Below are 23853 nucleotides of genomic sequence, written 5' to 3'. Positions count from 1 at the left end.
TTTGCAAAGCTGCTGCTGCATCCTCTGGAATTACTCCAGTTTGTCTGAGTCATCTTCAGGGTTCAGCTTTCAGAGATGTGCATGCCATGTTGTTGGTCCTGGATGTTTCCCACCAGCACAGGACAGAGATTAATAGTTTGAGCAAAAAAATAAATAAAAATAAACGCAAAATTAATCATCAAGTGGAGGAAATTCCTGCAGCCAGATTACACCAATCAACTGATGTTTGGGCCAACATCCACCAAATTTCATCCAAGTGCTGCAACTAACTATTATTTTCATTATTAATTAATCCATTAAATAGAGCCTCAAACAGGCATGGAAGCCCTTTCTTGGTCACATATTCCAATATACTGTGCCATTATGCAAAATACATATAAAATAATGACAAATATTGTCCAGAAACCCTCACAGGTACTGCATTTAGCATAAAAAATATGCTCAAATCATAACATTGCTATATGTGACACTAGGCGGTGCATATAAATATGTAGCGCTCATTCAATCTGCATACACAAACGCAAAGCGCTGCCTCCTCGCTGTTACACCACTGCCTGCTTTCAGTAATATAACTCCCACCACCTCCCCATTTCACTCCCTTAGCATTCAGTTAAGGGATGTGATTGGCTCTGTAAATATTACATGTTCATGTTTATCAATGTGAATCTCAGGGAAAGTCTATGTCAAGTTTGCTCAGATTTGTTTTAAAGCATCACATTACTGCAATAAAAGGCTAAAACCCGACTAAGTTATTTTGAGATTCAACAATTGTTTGTCTGCAAAATATAAAAAAGTCAAACATGCCCATCACAATATCCTAAAGCCCAAAATTGATGGCTTCAGATTGCTTTTTTTGTCTCAATATGACTTTTAAATGACTCGCTTCACTACCTTTTGCGATCATTTGCCCAGAAACACACAAGTGAGGCTAAATGGGCTTGAATACCTTTGTGACAAAACAGGCAATTTGAATACGAACTTACGAAACTTACACTGAAAATAATCTGTTCACGACCCCTGAGTCAAAAGGACTTTGGCGGCTCCACTGCAGTTAAAATGCCTTCAGCCTTTAACACATGCAGTGTTAGAGTGGGGACTGAAATGAATGATGGAGGAGGAAAATGTGTTTGTGGGTCACATGTGAATAAGCCGAAATCAATCTATATTCAAATGGCTGGCATTCCTGAAGCGCACCATAGAATGTACCGTATATAAGTTATAGGGCTTTGCAAATACAGAGCTGAAACTACAGTATGTGATTCATTTTGATCTGATTTCTACCAGACAAGTCACTTCCCCATCACTCTAATATTGCTTATTAGACACAGTATATTTACATTGTCTCCTAACAATCTGATACTTCTTTTGTTTTCCCGCCTTGACACCAAGGCCGGTATTCAAGTTCAGGAGCAACAATAGCACATCAATAAGACGCTTCAGCGGGCCTTGCAGCTGCTTACTGACACGTATCCTTGAACCTGGCCATTCAGTCTCTCTCTGACACAGTAGATTGCTTTTCCACAGCCCATCCCCCCTATTTTTATAGGTCTGGCATGTCCTGACATGACTGCAAAGTAAGTTTGTTTACATGCTCCTCTGTGTATATTAATAGGTCTCCGGTATGAAACCATTTGCATTTTTGGAAGGGAAAGTTATGCTGCAACAGGATCTCTGTAGCGTTTCTGTTTATAGCATGTGATCCCCACAATGAAATTATTTTAACGAGGGACTCTCAGCTTCAATAACGAAAGAAAGAAAGTTAGCATTCATTTGGCATCTTGTGTCTAATCACTCAGCGAATATAGGTCCTATAATCACTCTCTTTTAGCTCATTTTTTGGTCTCCACCAACTCCTGAGGGAAATATCTGGCTCTATAGCGGTTAAATGCTCCACTACGTTTGCTGCTAGCTAGTTGCTAACTTTGTCTGACTGCTGTTTAGCTCTGGGCAAGTAACGTAAGTCAAATGATTAGAGCATTTTACATGAGAATGAACCAAAACAATTCGGGGCAATACATCCAAAACAACTAGCTTAAAGATGCTAAAATGCTGAGCGGAACTGCAGAGTCAGGGGATAATTGACTTCCACATTAAATATGGTCATTTTTTTCCCCATTGTTAATAAAAAAGCATTTAAAGAGTCGCTTTATATCATTAATTATGTATCACAACTGTTGCCAATTCATTATCTGTTGAGAAACTAATCAATCAATTGACTATTTGATTCTGCACTAGTATAGTTATCATGTGACCATGAGATGAGATGGTTGAAAGTGGAAAAAGCTAGATAGTTTCATGCAAGCTCAAGTATTTTATAAGTGTTTTTTTAGTAGCTTGAATTGAAAAAAGTGTTGTGGGAACACTTTACGAGAATTTATTCAACGTTATAGACATAAACGCCATTTGGCCTGAATATTGGTGAGACATCACAGAGTGGTCAAAGATATGAGCAGTGATATTATGTGTTACCAAAAGCCTGCAAACAGACAAGGTGGTAGAAAAAGCCAGTCACAAAGACAAAGACAGCCCATTAAACAGCATTGATACGGGTCTCATGTAACTCGCCCATTGTACTTAACCTACTCTCTCTCCTCCACATACAGTTTCCTGATGCTGCAACAATTTAAGCGGCCTAACTCCCTCCCATCATCCATCTTTCTTCATCTCTGCCTCCGCCGCTCTCTGAGTCAGTGTGTTTTAGAGCGTGTAATAACTGCTAAATTGCACAGGAGGCACCGTCTGTCACCATGGAAAGAGAAACACAGAGATGGAGAGAATAAGGCATTAAGGGCAAGAAGGGAAGAAGAATGAAAAAAAAAGGAGGAGACTGTGTTGCTGGTTGAGAAAAGGGGAAAAAAATTAGCCTCTACTCTACTTCCACATTTCAGCTGTCAGTAAAACAGCTGTTCGGCTCATCTGTTGCACCGAACAGGTTCAACGTCTCAGATATCAGGCCCCGTCGCATAATTGCTCCCGCTAAATTAATCCACGCTTGTTTCACGCGCATTCATAATCATGCAGAAAAAAATGGCATTTCAGTCGACGTCTTGTTCTAACGTGTCACAATCTGTTTTCGTCAATCCTTCCCAGCATCCTCATCTCCCTTTTTCTGTCCCGCTGACTCCATCTCCTCATCCATTGATGCAACGCGATGTGACCACATAGTAACTCTGAACTGAAGCTGATTTGAGCTATGTCAGACTGCGAGGTCTGCAAGGTCTGGTGATTTTTCAGTGAGAAGCTGCTGGATGATGAAGCTCAAATCGGACTCAAGATGATGTTTTCGTGCTGATGAACATAGAAAATTGAGGTTGCAGTTACATGGTGAGGGTGTGCTGTAACTAATGGCTTTTTGATTGTTAATAATTTATTTATTTATGCTTCATAGATCAGTAACAGACCACTATTAAGGACAACTTTTAGTAAAACCATAGACCTTATACAAGAAGTGGACGTAGTCACCCGGACATCACCCATTGGTTTGTGGACTACAGTTTTGAAGCCGCAAGTTTGGCATTTTGGCTGTCGCCATCTTGGTTTTTTGCAACCAGAAGTGACACGAGAAGGTGGAGCTAAGTACGTCGGAACGCGGAACGCTTAACTTTCATGAACTGAAAACACACTGTGAAATGGTTAAAGTTCTTGGACGAAAACACGGACAACTCCCAGACCGGACAACGCCGTGGTAACGACTTGTCAATCACAAGGTAGCTATGCCCTAAAGCATACCCTGCTTTATCGTCTATTTGACTCTAAATGGGACCATAATTTACTAAATGAACATCATGCTGTGTTGAAAAAGACTTGAAACTAGCGATTGAGACCATAAACTCATGTTTACAATGTTTAATGAGGTAATAAATCAATCTGACTTCTTTTTGCAACCAGAGGAGTCACTGTTTGCTGAGAGTTTAAGGGACTTCCACATTGCGGTTGCCCACTAAGTAAAACATATAAAATGCCTTACTTCTTGGAAAAAAGTGGTACTAGACTGGTATTAGATATATTATAAGACTTATTAAAGTTCTATATGTAATGGGTCTGCACTAGTGCCTACAACTTCCAGGAAATAGTCACAGCCTCCCTCTCTGAGTTCAACACCAACCAAAGCTGTCTTCTCCCACCAAAACAAATTCATTTGGGTACTGTGTGGAGTTTAGCTTAGTGCAGGTGGTGACTGACTGATGCATGCTTTCCTCCCAAGCCCTTACCATAGCCGTGCTCTGCTGCTGAGATCATTCTGTGCTGCAAATATGTATACCAGATACAAACGACAATACATTAGTAGCTGCAGTCGACACTCCCTGCACATACCAAACTGCTACCCGTATGCCAAGAATACCAAAGATGCCACTCCGATTTTTGCATCAATGTGACAAACTTTCCTCCAGAAAACGTGTTATATGACCTCCGGTTGTGAAAAATGAAGCCAATGCAAAAGTTCCTTTAACTATAGAAGCCTATGAGAAAATGACCCTACATCTCACTAGATTTATTACCTCAGTAAACATTGTAAACATGAGTTTATGGGCTCAATCGCTAGTTTAGAGCATGGTGTTCATTTAGTAAATTATGGTCCCATTTAGTGTCAAATAGATCATTTAGAGCATGGCTACCTTGTGATTGTCCGTGTTTTTGTCTTACAACTTTAACCCTTTCACAGTGTGTTTTCAGTTCTTTAAGGTTAAAAGGTCCCATATTGAAAAAGTGAGATTTTCATATCTTGTTTTATTATAAAGCAGGTCGGGGTGCTATATAAATACTGTGAAAGTATCGAAATGCTCAATCCACAGAGAAATACACACAGCCGGTATTCAGAAACTGTGCCAGAAACTCTGTATTTCAAACAAGCCGTCAGGATTTCTGTAATTTTGTGATGTCACAACTGTACAATATTTGGACCACCTCACAGTTTTAAACGTTAACATTCTAAATGTGTCCCAGTTTATTTCTGGTTGCAGTGTATGTGAATGACATCAGCTGACAGGAAGTAAACATGGGCCCAAGCTGTTCCCTAGCAACGCAATTCCATTGAAATGTGCTAAAACAGAGTGTTTCAGACAGAGGGTAAATACAGGTATATTCGGGCAGATAGTATGAGGCAAATAAAGGTTTTTTGAACATCACAGCATGTAAACACGTTCTAGTAGAAACATAAAATACAAGTATGAACCTGAAGATGTGCATGACACGATATGTCCCCTTTAATTGTAACATTTTGGTCGCCTAAAAACGTCTTATTCAGCGTTCAGTTGTACTTAGCTCCACCCTGTCGTGTCACTTCTGGTTGCAAAAAAAACAATATTGCGACGGCCAAAATGCCGAACTCGCAGCAGCAATGGAAAAGCAGTCCACAAACCGATGGGTGATGTCACAGTGACTACGTCAACTTCAATCCACATTGCCAACTTTCCCTATAGCTGCCTTCTGTCAGCACATTTCCTCACTTTCCATACCTGCTGCTTTTGATATGTAACATACCAGAATGCATGATCCAACAGGGCCAGAATGCTCAAATCTGAAATGGCTGTTACGGGGGAGGAAGTCTGCCAACAGTAAAGCATTTCTATATGAAACTGTCCAATACTGCAAGAGGAAGAAGCATCTTTAACTCGTGCCAGCAGATTCTGTTGCCAGCAAAGTTTGATATATCAGAGCTTGAATTCTTGCCATCAGAAAGAGACATTTGTTGCATTTTTATCTTAGTAAGAAAAATAGCTCTCACAGACATAAATGAAAAGGCCTTCAACTTCAAATTGCACCTGTATTTTTCTGTAATCAACCACTACATTGCTGCTCGAGGATCTGATATAACAAGCGGCCGTCAAACAGGGAAACTTTCTCTCCCTCCATCTCCATCTGCCCTCTTCCTCTTTATTTTAATCTTTCTCACAGCTCTGCACTCGTCCCCGTCTCCCTCCATCCATCTTTTGTCACGCTGCTGACTTTTCATTTGCGTCTCTCTCTCAGTTTCCGCCAGTCATCATCGCTCCTCATTCTCTGTCTGACTGCAGGTCTTTGTCTCATTCCTGCCATCCTCTTTCTGTCTCTCCCTCTTTCTTTTTCTCCACCCAACAGCAAGTGAAAAGGAAAAAAATGGGCAAACAGTTCTGCTGGCAGACTCTTTGCTCTCTTTCTCTCTATGCTGCCACCAGTGTTTGCAGCTCTGAACAAAGAGGCGCGCCCAGACACTCCGAGGCACACACCCAGACACATCAACAGTGTGCTAAAGTAGGACACTGAACACTAAGGTCACCTATATTGAGAATGTAGGCTGAAAGCCGAAATGCTTAAAGGTTAAACCGGCAGCATTTGGGGGACACGCGCGGCTGCTTCAGTATGTGGAAGCTTTGATGTCGAGATGTTCGAGGCTGCACAACATGAGAGGGTGGTGGACCCCTGGCAGTCTGACATCATTTTATTTCAACAGTTGTTTGTTTGGGGTTCAGTGTGTCATGTAGATGTCATAACTAGGGGTGGGGGAAAAAAATCGATAGAGCATTGTATCGCAATATCTTGCGTGGCAATATTTTATCGATACATGGACGTCAAGTATCAATCTTTTATTATACAAACCATTAACCTCTTAACAATCCAACGGCCCGCCGGTGGGCCTGCCCGCTGTTCTGTCTCTCAGAGGTTTTTATATCATTCTGTAGCTTCACAGTGGTGTTCCTTATGTATTCAAATCACAACATTCAAATTTTGGTCGAAGTATGTAAGTTTTAGCATCAAAATGCTATTTTCTCAAAACCTTTTCCAACGTGACCTGAGGTAGGTTTCTGCATGATGACGCTGCTACATTTACAGTATATATACACCCGTATGGTCAGTGTATTACATACAGTAACTTAGGTAGTGGCATGCTCCCAGTTTGGAGAAGAATACAGGTGTACCGGCACGGAAGCTAAGCAATGTACTGCTGTGGTCGCCACCTTGGTTCGGATCCAAAAGTCACACAACATTGATGCCGGGGCAGATCAAAAAACTCCCATGTTCTGCAAGGTAAAATCACTGCTTTTGTGAATGTAGTCTGGTGGCTTTGAAGAGAGCGATAGCTTCAGTTTCCTGTCGGAAAGGGCTGTCTGATGGCAACGTAAAGCGGTGAAACTACGTAGACTTTTTGATTGTTTTAGGTGGCTAAAATATGTTTACGTAATACGTTTCTGCTGCTCCTGTCCATGGCCGTCTTACTTAGTACGATATAAACAAATTATTGAATATGTAAACATATTAATTGCAGACACAAAGTGTTGTGCATTTAAACAGAGTAGATGGTATTAGCATGCGGTGGAAAGCTAGACTGGAAATGAAAAAATTCAGCCTCAGCAGACAGTGTGCATGCCGACCTCAGGCAGAGCTGCACATCACTGTGCTGTGCATATAAAACTGACATAGTGGTACCCAGGTGTGACAGCGGTGAAGCACTGCAGACTAATACGATTTAGTGCAGGACAGAGAACAGATTCGGTCCTCAGAGTGTTTATGTCCGCAACACCTGGGTCTCTCGACTGTGTTTATTTGTGTGTCAGCAGGGCGATACATTTGTGTGACAGAGGCGACTGCATGTTTCACTTGAGCCAAGTGAAAACCGTAAATCTCCAGTGACTTTAGTTTGGAAATACAAAAGAACTACCACACTTTTCCCCTTAAGCTTTTATGTGTTTTTTCCTCAACATTGCTTTTTTTAACTCTCTTCTACTTTATTAGACGTTTCAGAGCAGAGTCCAGTGAGCAGGAATGGGTATCGAACCTCATTACTCATTACCGAAATGTGCCTATTGCCTCAAGTATCAAAAACTTTAAAGAATCGAAAGTTGCCATTGAACGCTTGCTTACACAACTTTACCGCAACTTTACTTAGCTACAGCAGACAGCTGTTTTTTGCTAAAAAGCCGTGATAAACCAGCTGTACACTATAGCACCACGACTACTACCAGCCCAAACAGCAGACAGACAAAGGTAGCAATTAGCAGGTGAACATAGTGGAGTATTTAGCAGCTAAAGAGCCAGATATTTCCCTCAGGAGTTGGTGGAGACCAAAAACAGAGCTAAAAGAGTGTGAATACTGGACTTGCATTCATCAGGTGGCCAGAAACAAGACTCCAAATAAATGCTAATGTTGCTCTGTGTCTGCTGGATGTAAAATAGGTAACTGTGTGCTCATATCAATGTTATTATAGTGCGACCAAAACTGGATTTTTGAGGCTGATATTGGTATTTTTTTTATTGTAACCAAAATACATACTAGGTATGAGCAAACTATGTAATGGTGCAACGTACGATATCTTACGAAAATTATTTTTTGTGCATTTTCATAGGAATGTCCAGCAACACGTGCGATCACTGCACCGGCGTAAGCCCCTGCAGTGTTTTGGCAAAAAACTACTATAAGATCTTATTGCTATTTTAAACATTTTGCGATACGCCGAGTATTGCGATAAGATATTTTGTGATGTTACCTTTTTTCAACTGCAAATTACGCGTTTTATCTAATAAGATACAGTTTTCACTCTGTTCATCTCAGAGTTATCATTCACACATCTTGAGGTCAGATGTCAAGGGACCCCTTTGAAAATGGCCATGACAGTTTTTCCTCGCCTACCTCAGGTCACGTTGGAAAAAGTTTTGAGAAAATAGCATTTTGATGCTAAAACTTACATACTTCAACCAAAATTTGAATGTTGGGATTTGAATACATAAGGAACACCACTGTGAAGCTACAGAATGATATAAAAACCTAAAAAAAACTAAATAATGGACACCCCCTTTAAGTGTTTGGAAGCAAATTAAATTTGTGGTTTGATATGCCAACAAGAAACAAACCTCACTTTAACACTCAGGGAGCAGTGGTTTATAAAAGCTCACATCAACAATCGTTACTGTGCATTTCAAAGTACATCCACTCTCCTGCAGTCAGTTTGAACATCAGGATTTTTGGAGGGGTGTCTGTTGTTAGGTCTAATGGACAAAACACAGTCAGAGAGAGAAAAATGAGCGACAAATGCCTGGAGAGAAAAAAGGCACAACATCAGCCACCATGGAGACCCAGAGAGGAGCCAAAGCTCCCCTCGTCTCCTCTCTGAGCCAAGCCTTTGCTCTCCACCCCCATTTTAAATCTCCTGTGCTGCTTCCCACGGCATTGGATGGGCATACGTGGATCACCTTGGCTCTCCAAAACAAGACACAAATGAAAGAGAAGCTTGTTTTCTCTCTCCATCTCTCAACAGATCACTTTGGTCTCTTGTCTCCTAAAAACCCTCTGTCGCCCATCAGCTCAGTTCTTCTTTTCATTTTCAGGCTGTCTATTATTCCCTCCATCATGATCTCACCTCCACTCAGACATCCAGTCTCTCTGTCTGCCTTGAAAGGTGAGTGTGACAAAGGTTAAAAGAGCAGGTGATCCATTGCACCCTCATAAATGTCATTGTGACTGTAGCTATATTAGAATCTGAGTTTTAGTCATTATCAGGTATGATTACTCAGCCCGTTTGCATGAAAAGCCTTATGAATGACACGATAATGCACAAGGCATTTAGCATACTATAAGAACGCCTTTCTTGCTTTTTTCAATTTTTGTAATTCTGTCATTTGCACGCCAGGTAGTCTGCATTGACAGCCGTGTCAATGCCTCCGTGTAAAAATGCTACGCTCACAGGTAGTGACATAGAATACAAAGTGAAAAGAATGCTTATTTCGAAGGGGAGGTGGACGGGTCCAACACGCCTTTTAACACGGGTGTTTGAAAGTTCGTGTTTTGTTTTGTAAGTTACGTTTGTCACGTGTTTTTTTAGTGACGTGTTTTCCGTACTTATGTTACATTGTTTCCGTATGTTTTTTACTTAGTTTATGTACTTATTTAAAGCCCAACCATGACGTTTTTCCTAAACCTAAGTGGTTTTGTTGCCTAAACCTAACTGTGGACGTTACCATAGTTTTGTTGCGTGACGTATAAATGACATGCGAAAAGCCTAAAATGCGTCCTCATGACACGCGGAATGTTCGTGTAATGTCGTGGACTACTAATTCATCATTCAAGCCATTTATTAAAGTTGAACAGAAATTAAAATACAAAAAATGCCAACCGTTGCCGTGGGAACCAAGCACCCAGAGGCCTGAAGTTAAGCCATTTCAATATTTCCAAAAATGGGTTCATTCTCTTTTGAAAAATGTGCACAGTAGCTGCAGTGTCATCATAATTATATATTTCCTCACACAAAAAATGAGAAGAATTAAAAATTTAGTTGAATTTAAGGCAAAAACACCAAACATTTTCTGTTTAAAGCTTTTTAAATGTGATGATTTGCACATTTTCTCTGTTTTACGTCGTCGTAAAATTGAGTTTTGGACTGTTGGTCTGACAAAACAAGCAGTTTGAAGACATCACCTTGTGAAGGGCATTTTTTAAAGACGATGAGAAGTCATAAAATAATCAAACTGTAATAACATTCAATAATGGCAATCATTTCTTAATGGGGACAATGTGCAGTGCAAACGTGAACTTCCAGGAAATCTAATACACAGACCAGAAGAACACATAGTCTGGACGATAACGAATAAGCACGTGTTCCTTTGTTTCCTGCCCTGTTCTCTCTGTTTATCTATGAAATTCAAATTCTCTCTCCTTCAGCGACATTCGTCCCTTAACGTCTCATGACAGCCAGCAGATAAGCTTTCAGTTTGTTCGCTCGATAACTGCGAGAGTGCATCAGAGTGAAGCATGAAGCGAAACCAGTAATTACCTTGACTAATTATGTGAATGTATAAAAGACAGCGGTTCATTTTGGTCAGATCTGAGAGAGTTAAGACAGCTACAAAAAAAACAAAGACTTGAAAAGAGGCTCAGACGGTTGAATCGATTGTTTCGATTCAGACCATAGGCCAACGGACGAGCACATGATCACCCATGCAATCATGCACACACACACACATACACTAATTGACCTTCAAGCTTGGGTAAATTTATATGTTGGAGCCTATTGGCTAAGAGCTGATAGAGATAAATGGCTCAAGCCAAACATGAAGCAGCTTTTCTTCAGGCTGCAACACTCAGCTTTAATAAAAAACCTTCTTGTGCTATTTCTAGTGTATAATTAGAGCATAAAGTTACATTCAGCAAACGTTATGTGCACGTTCTTAACCGTATTCACCCAAGAAAGGCTTCTGTGACACAAATACTGTTATCAGTGGCTCAATCACTTAATCTTGGCCGCAGAGCAGGTCTGCTGGAGCAGCTGGCGGTCTAGTGCCTTGCTCAAGGGCTCATTCAAGGGTGTTGACCTGTTTAAATGTGTCATTTTGTTTCACTGTTTGGTCTGTAAAATGCATAGACTGTATATAAGAAGTGGACCTAGTCACCGTGACGTCACCCATTGGTTTGTGGACTGCCGTTTTGGAGCTGCGAGTTCAACAAACATTCTACAGTCCTACAAACATACAAAACTGCTCCAAGCATCTGTAAATTATCCACTATCTATGAGTTAAATGTACCACACAAAGACGGCTACTTGCTGCTGCATCATTCAGTATCACTGGTCCACCCTAAAATGTAATATACACACTTCTGATAAGGGTGGATGGTTATGAGAGGAACATGTCATCATAGTTCATTAAAACATGATTAGAAGAGTTGCTCCATTATTGCCGAAACATTACGAAATTATGTCAAAGTGTTGCTGTTACGGGGCGCAAATGTGAACAGCTAATGAGAGGATTACAGTGTCGGTGGTCGGTTATGCACATAAATTAAATATGTATAAATGAAATAATAGATTAGATGTCCAGACTCAAAGGCTAAAAGGACACTTACTATCGCCTCCTCAGTGCTACAGTGTCTTGATTGTGACAGAGCTTAGAGCAGATACAAATGAAGCCATGTGGGGTGAATGATTACGAGCCATTATTACTACAGGCGCCTAATTGCTTTGATTACTGTTGAGTTATTAAACGGCTAATTGCTTATGTGTCAGAAAACATGGTTCCTCTGGGTGCTTATATATCCAGGTTCAAAATAGACTATATTGTGGCTGCATTGATACCGGCTTCATGTTGGTTTTGCAGTACAACCAACGCAGGAAATATCGTTAATCTACTTAAAGTTGTGTCAATATCCTGTGTCAATATAGTCTTCCTGATTAGTATTCAAATGTTCCGTTTTGAGATCAATCATTGATTTAGTTTCCAACCAGTCTGGTGACACTGGTGCAACAAGTGTTGTAGTGTGTTTACATATTGATGACATTTTTTTTTTTTTAAATCTATCTTGATTAAAAGGTGCAGTGTGTAGGATTTGGCGACATCACCACTTCCGTACTACGTCATAATTCCTTACGTCACTTGAACATAAACGTGTCGTTTTTTGGGGCATTTGCAGCAACGGCTGAAGTTTTTCTTGGAAGGACGGGCTTGGTTTCAGGTAGCTGTTTTTCCTCTTGTTCCATATTTATCCATTGCTTAGCCTACAGCCGTTTTTTAAATGGCGGCAGATCTATGACACGACTGCAGACGACCTCCTCTGTATAAATACACTTCGCATGGATATTGTGCGTACCAGTGTGGGACGAAAGTTACCCCTGCGAACTGTTTATTTTCTGCCCCGCTCAGCTCTTCTTCTGCCTGCGGATCTATTGACAAACACTCCTGATTATGTAACTGTGCCCCGTGGAATGCCAATAACACACAGACACACACACATTGTGAACCGTCGCCTCTGACAGCACCAGACGGGCTGCACATTTGGATGCATTTGGGGTCGCATCACTTTAAAAAAATCTCGGTCACAGAGTGTACAATTTGCATCAGATGGTTCACTTTTTAGTAAAAAAACAAAAACATCTGCACACACTACTCCACACATCCAATCTGAGAAATATGAATGGAGTTTGGACAGGGCGTTTTGTCTATAAATAGGGTGTTGTGAAGGCCTATTTGGACTTGTGGGAACAGACAGGGCATTGTGGTGCCTGGCCCTATCTGTATCTGGCCTCTAGCCATCGGGTAAAGGACTGAGTCGTCCCCCTGCCAACACACACACACACACTTCCACACACTGGGCTAGATGCTAGAAGACTGCTGTAATCTCATACACCTACACAGTATAAAATCCATACGCTCTGAACCCAGATGCTGTTACGCTCTCGTACACCTACACAGAATACAAAAAATATATATTTTTATTAACACCCAGACTAAAATGCACTAGACACTACAGCTGGCAAAGACTCTGATGTTAACAATTTGGAAGAAAAAACACATAAAAACGTGGTTAGGATTTATTCAGACTAGACTGATCTCAGACACCTACGCAGTGTTGTTCCACACTGTCTCAGTCATCAGCTAATGGGCTCCTCTTCACTGTACAGACAGTAAAAATACATCTGAGCTCACACTACACTGCCAAACAGAGTCATATCAAAATAACTGACCTATGTTCAGTTACACAGGCAACGTTTACACAAAAGTGCTTTCATAACCCCCTGTGTTTTTAATATTAAAACTGACAATTCAAAATTTCTAGGAATCAGTCTGATTTGAAAACACATTTCTTAACAATTAATGACAAAATTGTGTTTATGGCAAAATTCTGTGTCACGTACTAGTGGACATTTAATGACTCAGCACCAGATTTGACTTATTTATCTTCTTTATAAGCTACAAAACGGAGTAAAATCCCCTCAACGCAGCCAGAAATGCAGGTCTGAGTGCATTTCAGCTGTACTCGGTGTGCTTTGCTTTCCATCCAAATGATTAATTTTTTCAGTAGCCCCTGAGCACACATTTCAATGTTTGTTTTGCATTCTCGATGGTCTCTCGTGTCACGTTGGCCGGGTTTTAAACACACTGAGCTGTATCTACTGTCAACAGAGAAGAATCAATGTTTCTGTTGGTGCCAACAGAGGGAAGTGCAACATTAGACAATGTTAGTTACAGTAGCTGCACTCGGATGGACCATACTGGATACAACTGAAGCATGTAAATAAAGGACAGGATGGATCTTTCTTCATATGTACAACTCATCAATGTATTTTCATGTACAGTATCTAGATTAGGCTTTTTGTTAGAAATTACAATATATATAGATTTTAGGGCTCAAACACAATTATTTTGATTAATAAATAATCATTTGGTCTATAAAATGCCAGAAAATTGTATAAAATCACAGTTTCTCAAAGTCCAAGCAACAGTCCGAAACTCACATTAAAACAAAAATGTTATGGCAAAGAAATGCAGCAAATAATCATATTTGAGAAGCTTGAACCAGCGGATATGTGTCAAAAGTACATCTGATCTAATAATTGGTTGATTGGCAATCATGAGATGCTTGGCTCCACTCCAAAGATGAGGTTGTACAAGTTTATAATTCAGACAGATGGTATGCAGAAACAGCAATATGTTTGTATAACTATGGAGTTATAAAAGACTGAATAAAATAATAAAACAGACGCTTTAAAGCAGTATCCATAGATCTTTTTAGCCACTTGGTGGCATCGCAACAAGCTGAGAACACAATAATGTAAAAGTGGTTATGGCGACTGTGTTAGTAAAACGGTTGACTATTTCCAAATCTGGCAAATACGTAGCAACATTAGCATTCATTTGGAGTCGTGTTTTTGGTCACGTGATGATTGGAATTCCAATAGTCACTCCTTTCTTTTAGCTCTGTTTTTGGTCTCCACCAACTCCTGAGAAGAATATATGGCTCTTTAGTTGCTAAATGCTCCACTATGTTCACCAGCTAGTTTGTTTGATGCTTGACACAGGGAGCGTACAGTTCGTTTATCTGAGACTTTTTCAAGGTTGATTGGAGCGAAGTTTGCGGGCCAGAAGACGTAACAAAACAACAAGGTAAAAGACGTTAGAGTGCCTCACTAAGCTGAAGAGAATTACAGAGTTTGCTGAACGCAACTACTGTAAATACACAACAACCGCCCTTAGCGGACTTTCTTAGGTAACGTTACGTAACAAGTGTAACAATGTTACATAACAAGCAGGAAGTCAACGATTACTTTAGGTTTCACACGGGACATGAACAGCGGCCTCCTGGGTGAAAGTCCTGTGTTTGTTTGACCCACTCGCCCTTAGTTGATTTTCTTGCTTGTTATACTACTCATTATACCATATAAGTTTTAATAACGGTTGCTTGATATACTCTGCTTGCTTGCTCTGACTGAATGCAATGTCCACATTCAACGTATCCATGGTTTGCAGAAACGTACAATGTCAACATTATTTTCTGGCAAAAGGGCTTTTACACTTGGTCATTTGATCCATATTTGATGTAACAATCTAGACTATCGCAGCTTTAACAATGTAATTTATCCTCTCATTTGTTTCAAAATCATCAATGTTTATGTTTGTTCCAACGGCGAATGGTTTAAAGTGGCTATCAGCTCTCCTCTGCTACAAAAGTACAGCGATACTCAAACTGAGCAGTAAACAAAACTCTACCTCTGAAGAGGCAATTACACCCACAGACATGAACATCAGCTCCGCAGCACCATCAGCACTGAAACACCATCAAACACCGTAACGAAGTCCACTTACTACAACAGTACTTCACATTTAATCAGTGGCTCGGCGCCACAGCTGCACTGAGATGCATCGCTCAACACTGACAGGTCCGTATAAACCCAACAGCTGGCGTGTACTTTGACAGGAGATCATTTCAGCGTCAACACCTCAACATAAGGACAAAGACTATTTCTGAGCAGTCGGGATGACAACACCATTTGATTCCCTGATATTCCAGGACCTGAATCCACCTCCAAATATAGATGTTTACTGGCCTAGTTTGCTGCATATCCACACATTCATCAAACCAAGTGTTATCAGTGTCTCCTATTTCTAAGCCGCTATCAGACCCCAGAGCCATGCAATCTAAGTTAACATCTAAGTAGAATATTTGGTCAATTTGTCCTTGTAGCTTATTTAAAGTCAGGAAATTATCTCCATCGGCCAATATTGTCCTATAATAAACTGTGTTATTGTCAAAACATGAATTGTTTTATAAGTAATGACCTGTATATAAGAAGTGAACGTAGTCACTGTGAAGTCTCCCATTGGTTTGTGGACTACGGTTTTGAAGCCTTGAATTAGGCATTTTGGCCATCGCCATCTTGTTTTTTTGCAACCAGAAGTGACACGAGAGGGTGGAGCTAAGTACAACGGAACGCTGAATAAGACATTTTTAGGCGACCAAAGTGTTACAATTAACTTTCATGAACAGAAAACACATTGTGAAAGGGTTAAAGTTCTAAGATGAAAGCATGGACAACACCCAGATCGGACAACGCCGTGGTAGCGACCTGTCAATCACAAGGTAGCCATGCCCTAAAGCATACCCTGCTTTATGGTCTATTTGACTCTAAATGGGACCATAATTTACTAAATGAACATCATGCTGTATTGAAGAAGACTTGAAACTAGCGATTGAGACCATAAAATCATGTTTACAATGTTTACTGAGGTAATAAATAAAGTGAGAAGTAGGCTCATTTTCTCATAGACTTCTATACAATCAGACTTCTTTTTGCAACCAGAGGAGTCGCCCCCTGCTGGCTATTAGAAAGAATACAAGTTTAAGGCACTTCAGCATTGGCTTCACTTTTTAGAACTGGAGGTCGCCACCTGGTAATGACTCGTAATTTGAAAAATAAATCAAAATAGGCTTTTATTTTATGTCAATAATCTTTAGGTAAGTGGTGTCAAACTCTCCAGATGCGAATCCACTACCTCCAACATTGAAGGTCAGAAATAACCTATGATTTGAATGTTAATACCTCAACACTGTACAAACCTTGCAACCCTAACAGGTCAAGCATATCGTCTTTCCCTGCAGTCAACACTGATGGATTAGCAAACACTGCCGGAGTAAATGTTAATATTGGTAGAGTCAACAGGCAAGGTGACAGACTGAATATGCTCGAGTAAGTCCCCCCCCCCCCCCTCACCAACAGCAGAGGAAGTGCATTTGTGCTTTGGCAGATGGAGCAAATATCCAATTGCAATGTTTAATATTTACAGCACCTCTGGTATAGTTTCTCTTATTTTTAACCAGCTACATTGCCATTTTCTCCAGTCTTTATATCACAGATAAAACACGTGTCGGGAACCTTGTGGACCTTTAAGTCGAGTCTGCCTGGAGTGCAAAAGGTCAAACTGTCACTGACAATCCAAATGCACACAGGCGATGTCTAATGATGGTACAAGTAGTATGTAATGAGGTCAGGTTGGTCAATAGACGCCATAGCAACAAGTTCAGTGGTGCAGAGACAATGAAACATGGGGCTAACAAGCATGGCCATCGCCATCTTTTACAATGACAAACCCTCCTTTTGTCAAAAGAAGTCAAATGCACCATCGAGTCCTCATTTGCGGATGTTTCTGTTTTGCCAGTGGGTTCAGAAGTGTCTGCAAGCTCCATCCTAGGAGACTGAACCGCCACAGTTTAATGATGTCAACAAGTTGATCTTGGATTATTAGTCTGGCCAGAACACAAACACTCCGGGGATGTAGCATCAGACCACAGGGCAACTGTTCCAGCAGAAGAGTTTATTTTTGATCCTGACAGATGCATACGACACGACTCCAGAAAAAAACCCACTACAAATCACCGCTGTGAAATGTCAACAGGACCAGCTCATTCAAAGTAACACTGTCCTCACTACAACCTGGGTCTGTGTGCTGGAATATCAGTAACAACCTTTGGCGGTAACACAGTTGATGCAGATGTCATCCATCAGTCCCAAAAGTTATGCTAGAAACTATTTGGATATTGTTTAGTCTTTTCCTTGAGTTGATCAACATATCCTCATACAATGGTTCGTATGAATTCTTACGAAAAGTCATTCCTCATTTGCAAAAGATTGGAGCAAACATGATTAAAAAAAGCTATTTTTATAAAACGGTCAATATATCGTGACAGTAGTACATGAGACAGAAAAAATCATGTGCCTCTGTGTCCTCCGGTGCTCCTAACGGCATCTGCAAGATTTCACAGACCGGAGGAAAACAAGCAGTAAGAGCTGATCTGAGGTCTGCTGTCCAGCTGCTGTCTATGAGAGCCGGCTGTCAATCACTCGCAAACTCTGACCAAACGGTCAAACTAGGCAGCGCTGATCAAATATGAATCAATTTTCTGTTACTGTAATGCCTATTTCTCACCTCAAATTTCAATCATCTTGTAGTGCACGGTTTAGCAGTAAAATTAGAAAGTTTGTGACGCGGTAGGAGACCCTGCTTACGTGATTATCAAATAATATTCCATCAAGCAGCACAAATTAAATTCCATTCATCCCGATTGAAAGGAATAAATGTCAAAACAAAACTATGTGCATGTGTGAACTGAAATTGGGTGAACTGACCCTTTAATATCCGACTGAAAAACTGTATTTCTCAGGAGCCAAGTGGTATGATGCTGAATTTTTTAAATAATCAGCCACAAAATGATGGACGCAGGGCTGTTGGTAACACCACAACCACCAGTATTTCCAACAAAGAAAGACAAACATGCAGTACACTATCTATGTGTGTGTGTGTGGCTGCATTTCTATATCAACACAGTCCGTCATTTCTGACATAGCTCGTGGAGAGTCTGTGCGTGCTTGCGTCCTCGTGCATTTGCACATCTATAAATGCACAATCCCGCTGGAGCAATGTGTGATGTGTGTGTGCGCGCGTTATCAGCAGGGGCTCCACTTCACTCCGAGAGCAGCGAGGCCGCGAGTCTCCAAATGCGGTATGACTCACAGAATCTGCGCGCGAGCTTCGCTCGAGTGCGTGCATGCAGCTTGCAGCATAGTGAGAACCTGGATGTCTGTGTGTAGACAGAGGAGAGTTGTGTGTGTGTGTGTGTGTATGTGTGTGTGTATTACCCACGTTGTGGGGACATAAACCTGTTTACACAGTCACATTGTGGGGACTCGCCTTCCAAATGGGGATAAAATGAACGTCCCCGTAACAAGGCTTGGTTTAAGGTTAGGTTTAGGTTAAGGTTTAGGTTAAGGGTTAGGATTAGGCAAGTAGCAGTTAGGGTTAGGGTAAGTCCCCAGGAAACGAATATAAGTTAATGTAATGTCCTTAAAAGTCATGAAAACACGACTGTGTGTGTGTGTGCGTGTGTGCGTGTGTCCTTGGTCTGGCACGACACACTGAAGCAAAACACTTCCCCTCCTCGCGCGCCAGGCTATAAGATATTCCATAAGGGAGACTCTTACCAAAACGGATCTTTTCAGGGCTTTTGCTGCATGATTTTTTTTTATTTTCTCTCTGATTCTTTTTTTTTTTTGTTATTGGAGCCAGCACAGGGCCAGTGAACAGCACACACACAAGGGACACACCTCCATTTGACATTGACACACTTTATATCCTCCTCTGGCACACCAAGAACCACAACACTCCCCTGAACAGCCCCAACTAACTCCTCTTAGAAAGAGACAAAAACAACCTTTTTTATCGCGATAACAAAAAAAGTATTTAACCGTGAAATCGCAAACCTCTGCAGCTCTGTAGGGGACACCCAGTTATAAACACCACAAAGGAAGAGCAATGATGATGATGCTGTTGGCTGACTGGGATGGATGGAGGAGGATGTCAGGTTCATATGTATGACTCAAGTTCATGCGACACTATAGCATGTCAATACTGTCCTATATTCTATCTGCAGAGACATTGAGCTGTCATGCCCTGGGTTGGTTATTATAGGGGGGGAGGTGGGAGGGAGGGAAGAGGAACAAAGAGCCGCTGGCTGTGCCACATGTGCACGTCAATAACAATGCACTCATGCATGCAAAATGTAATTCAAATTGCATTTTTTTCAATTGGTGCTTGCAAAACACAGATGAAATATGAATGTGTTGCAGAGTGGACTGTTTTTGTGTTGATGGAAGCTGGAGAGCAGCGTGTTTCTGGGTTCAATCAAGCAGGAAAAAGGGGGGCGCTGATTACTTTGACATCGGTTTGCATATAATGCAATATTAAACAGGAGGGTTTGCATCTCTGTGCACATTACCAACACAAAACTCCCTGCAGAAAAACACATTTTTTTCTCGTTTTGTTGCATGAATGACAAAAATCTGCACAGGCTACTCCCTCACTTTCTCACAACAAAGAGCTCAAACACATAGAAAAATAAATAAATCACATCCCAGTTGTGCTACTAGAATAAAAACAGCATAAACTCACCTTTTAATCAGCAGATTGGAAACAAAAGAAATCTTCACACAAAAGCAAAAAAAATGTATAAATGGCAAGTCTCGTTCTCCACTTGCACTTTCTTCCCAAACTGTTCTCCACCAATGCTCCTGTTATTTTACTTCTTTTCCTCCACCTCCTTTATTTTCCAGTGTGCCTTCTTCCTCTGTTGTTTTCTTTTTGTATCCTTTCTCCAGCAGGCAGGAGGAACATTCAGCAGCAACACAGGAGAAGAAAAAATATGGAGCGGTCAATCAAAAGGCAAAGGATGTAGCGATGGAGTTTTTTTTATAGGGGTGTTGAGAAAGTTACCCCTAAATAAATCAACAATAAATATTTTATTTTAATGCAAATAAGTGATTTATATTTGAGGCAGCGTGTGGCAGCTCCTGGTTTGGACCAGACTAAAAACGCAGACGCGATATCGGGAGTAAAACAGCCTGTTTATCTTCCCGGCTTCACCCCTCCATTTAGGATTCACAATGGTACAGTCCACTCCTTGTTGAGTTTATTGAACGGAGCCGAGCATTCCACGCCTGGGCACGAGCCAGCCAGCAGGTAAATAAACACACCTGGACTCAAAGTGTGGTCACAAAGAGAGGGACAGCAGTGTGACCTCCATCCTGGAGAGGTCTAGGGGGGTCCAAACCTTAGCTGAGTCTCCTCCAGAGGGTCACCGAAGGGGGGGTTGGGTTGGAGATCTCCATGTCCCCCCCCCCACCCTGGAGGAAGGAGTTTTATTTCACTATCAGTCACTTTTTTAACTGAAAAATGATTATGAAATGGTGGAAAACCATACAAGAAAATAAATGGATTTAAAATTAATATAATTATAATAATAATAATTAAAAAAAATCTACTATTTTAACACATAACTGAAATTAACTAAAGTGTGTCAAAAGAGTATTTCATTAATCTAAGTAAAGGGATAAAGAACAGCGGGCCGGTCATTTGATTTGGTCGCTTGATTTATTACCTCAGTAAACATTGTAAATATGAGTTTATGTTCTCAATCGCTAGTTTCAAGTCTTCTTTAATACAGCGTGATGTTCATTTATTAAATCATGGTCCCATTTAGAGTCAAATTGATGCTTTAAGGCGTGGCTACTTTGTGATTGACAGGTCGCTACCACAGCGTTGACCGGTCTGGGTGTTGTACACGTTTTCGTCTTACAACTTTAACCCTTTCACAGTGTGTTTTCAGTTCATGAAAGTTAATTGTAACATTTTGGTCGCCTAAAAATGTCCTAGCTCCACCGTCTCGTGTCACTTCTGGTTGCAAAAAAACAAGATGGCGACGGACAAAAACCAGAATGGCGATGGCCAAAATGCCGAACTTGAGGCTTCAAAACGTACGTCCACAAACCAATGACGTCTCGGTGACTACCTCCACTTCTGATAAACAGTCTATGATAACTGAAATTAGCAATTCATCAAATAATAATTTGAGCTGTTGCCCCCTTTGCCCAGATTGGTTGAAACATTTGATTTAAAGTTGAATGCATACTAAAATATTAATTGATTGACAAGTAAATAGATATAATTCAGCAAAAGTGTGACATCATATAGGCACAAACTTGGTCATTCTCTTGCATATGTACATCAAAATTGCTATTACTTAATATTTTGTCCAACTTTCAGGTGAAATTTAATTATTATTTAAGTGTAATCAGACAGCCCGCAATATCAGTGAAGTTCAAACAAGTGAAATATCTCTCTACTCATAAATAACCATTGAATAAATTGTATTTGAGTTGTGGATATGTGTTTGATGTCCGCCGTTCTCTCCCATTTTGGCAAAAGTTGAAAGACATTTGAGCTTGAGCCTGGATACTTAATATGGATTAACAGGTATGATATAATATTTATGTGAGACACTGTTTATATACAGGGACTTTAAGGTAACTAATGTTGTATAATGAGACTTAAAAAGTTAAATATAAGAATTTAGGTATGCTACATTTTCTATAAACATATAAGAGTTTCTTCTCCTCTCTTTCTCTTCTTCGGTCCACTTAGCCTTTGATGACACCACTTCCTCCACGTTTAACCATAAAGTAGTGAACTTGCATAATGCTGTTTTCCATGCTGGGATACATAATGAGCTCTTTTATACGGGAGCAGAGGGGGAAATTAACATGGCACATATAATCCCGGCTGAAACTGTACTGCGCTGTGCTCCCAAACCCAGAGCAGAGCTGCTGAGAAGCAGAACATCACTCATCAGCTCTGTGGTTATGTAAGTCAGGTCATAGTTTCCCCAAGTGACACACAGACTCTCATTTGTATCGCCACTGGATGACCACACCGTTTCCTGCATGTGCATTTCGAATGGAGTTCTAATGAAGCAGTTAATCCTAAACATTATTATACTATTGGAACTATCAGGATTTTTGCAGTAAAGTGTAAATGCTACAACTAATAATGGCTTTCCAATTTTTCCAGCCAGCAAACTTTTGTGTGGAATCCAGTTTTTGCAGCGGTCGGATTTGGAATAAAACTCCCTTAATATGTTATCTGCATCATAGTTGGCGGTTTAAAAATCATAATGATCCTCCAGCCCGTGCCTCTGTCGTGAGCCAGATATTTGTTCCACCCGAGCACATTGACGCGCATTTCAACTGTGTCACCGTGAATTCAGTCCAAATCACAACACATACAGTACGAACGCCCTCACACTTTGCTGGATTAGAAACTGACGACATATGCTCAAACTCTTCAGAAGAATGCACAAGGGCCAATGGCTAAGACAGCATCTCTTTCCATTCATCTGCCTCCAGTTAAAGTGATTTGTTTCATTACTCGCTCCATTAAAAGCAGAAACGGTATGCACTGAAGCAGCTGCTTCGACAGTTGCAGTTATACATCAGTGGTCATTCCTTATCTTGGCCCACCAGCCGTGCAGCCCGGCTGGATTAAAGGGCTTTCAGGTGACGTAACGCACCCTCTGGCGGCCGCGCTGGAGGTCCAGCATAAACTGTGAATGTCTGATTGCTGACAAGACATGACTCATCATCCTCAACTGTTACTGTAAGCGGAGATGATTTTGACTGGAATGCAATCACTTCACTCAACGCGGATATTAAAGTTTGTTAGCTACATGTAGCTCCTCCCATAATCATAGCAACAGTTAATGTTAATACATCTTATTTACACACTATTTTATGTAGAGGAATTTCCTAAATACTTCTATTATTAACTTTAGAACGATGTTCATATTTTTCTTTATGAAAATTAGGGCTGCATAAATCAATTTTATCAAAATCGCAATATTGAGAACTGCAAGTTTCAAATCGCAGGAGACGCAATATTTGTTAGAGGTGAAATGTGTGTCAAAATACCATTTTAAATTAAATATTGTGGTGCTGCAGAGATGTCCTACACATGATATTCTACAGACTAAAGAAAACGTATTTGTTTGGTACAGATCCCTGCAAAAAAAATCACACCGTAATCATTAATATGTTTTTCAATGACAATGAGAATAATGATGTAAAAATGATCATTCTCTCTAATATCGCAAATCACACCGCAATTAAAATGTTAGTCAAAATAATCGCAATTACAAAAAAAATGTACAAATTGTGCAGCCCTAATAAAAATAACTCTTATATAGTTACCTATCTATATATCTTTAGCTTTATCAAAACAGCAAACTATGTC

At 40.5% G+C, this 23853-nt stretch overlaps 1 protein-coding gene across 1 annotated transcript in view; it reads right to left on the bottom strand.

The window, feature by feature from the left end:
- Positions 1-20550, bottom strand: part of ndrg2 (NDRG family member 2) — a 36453-nt gene extending 15903 nt beyond the window's left edge. Inside the window, exon 1 of the mRNA XM_074623790.1 lies at positions 20182-20550. The gene's annotated coding sequence lies outside the window, so the exon portion shown is untranslated. The remainder of the gene's footprint in view (positions 1-20181) is intronic.
- Between the last annotated feature and the right edge of the window lie 3303 nt (positions 20551-23853).

Source organism: Sebastes fasciatus, chromosome 22, assembly GCF_043250625.1.
Source record: "Sebastes fasciatus isolate fSebFas1 chromosome 22, fSebFas1.pri, whole genome shotgun sequence".
Lineage (NCBI taxonomy): Eukaryota > Metazoa > Chordata > Actinopteri > Perciformes > Sebastidae > Sebastes > Sebastes fasciatus.
The sequence above is the reverse complement of the archived record's forward strand: the minus strand, read 5'-3'. Positions and strand labels throughout refer to the sequence as shown.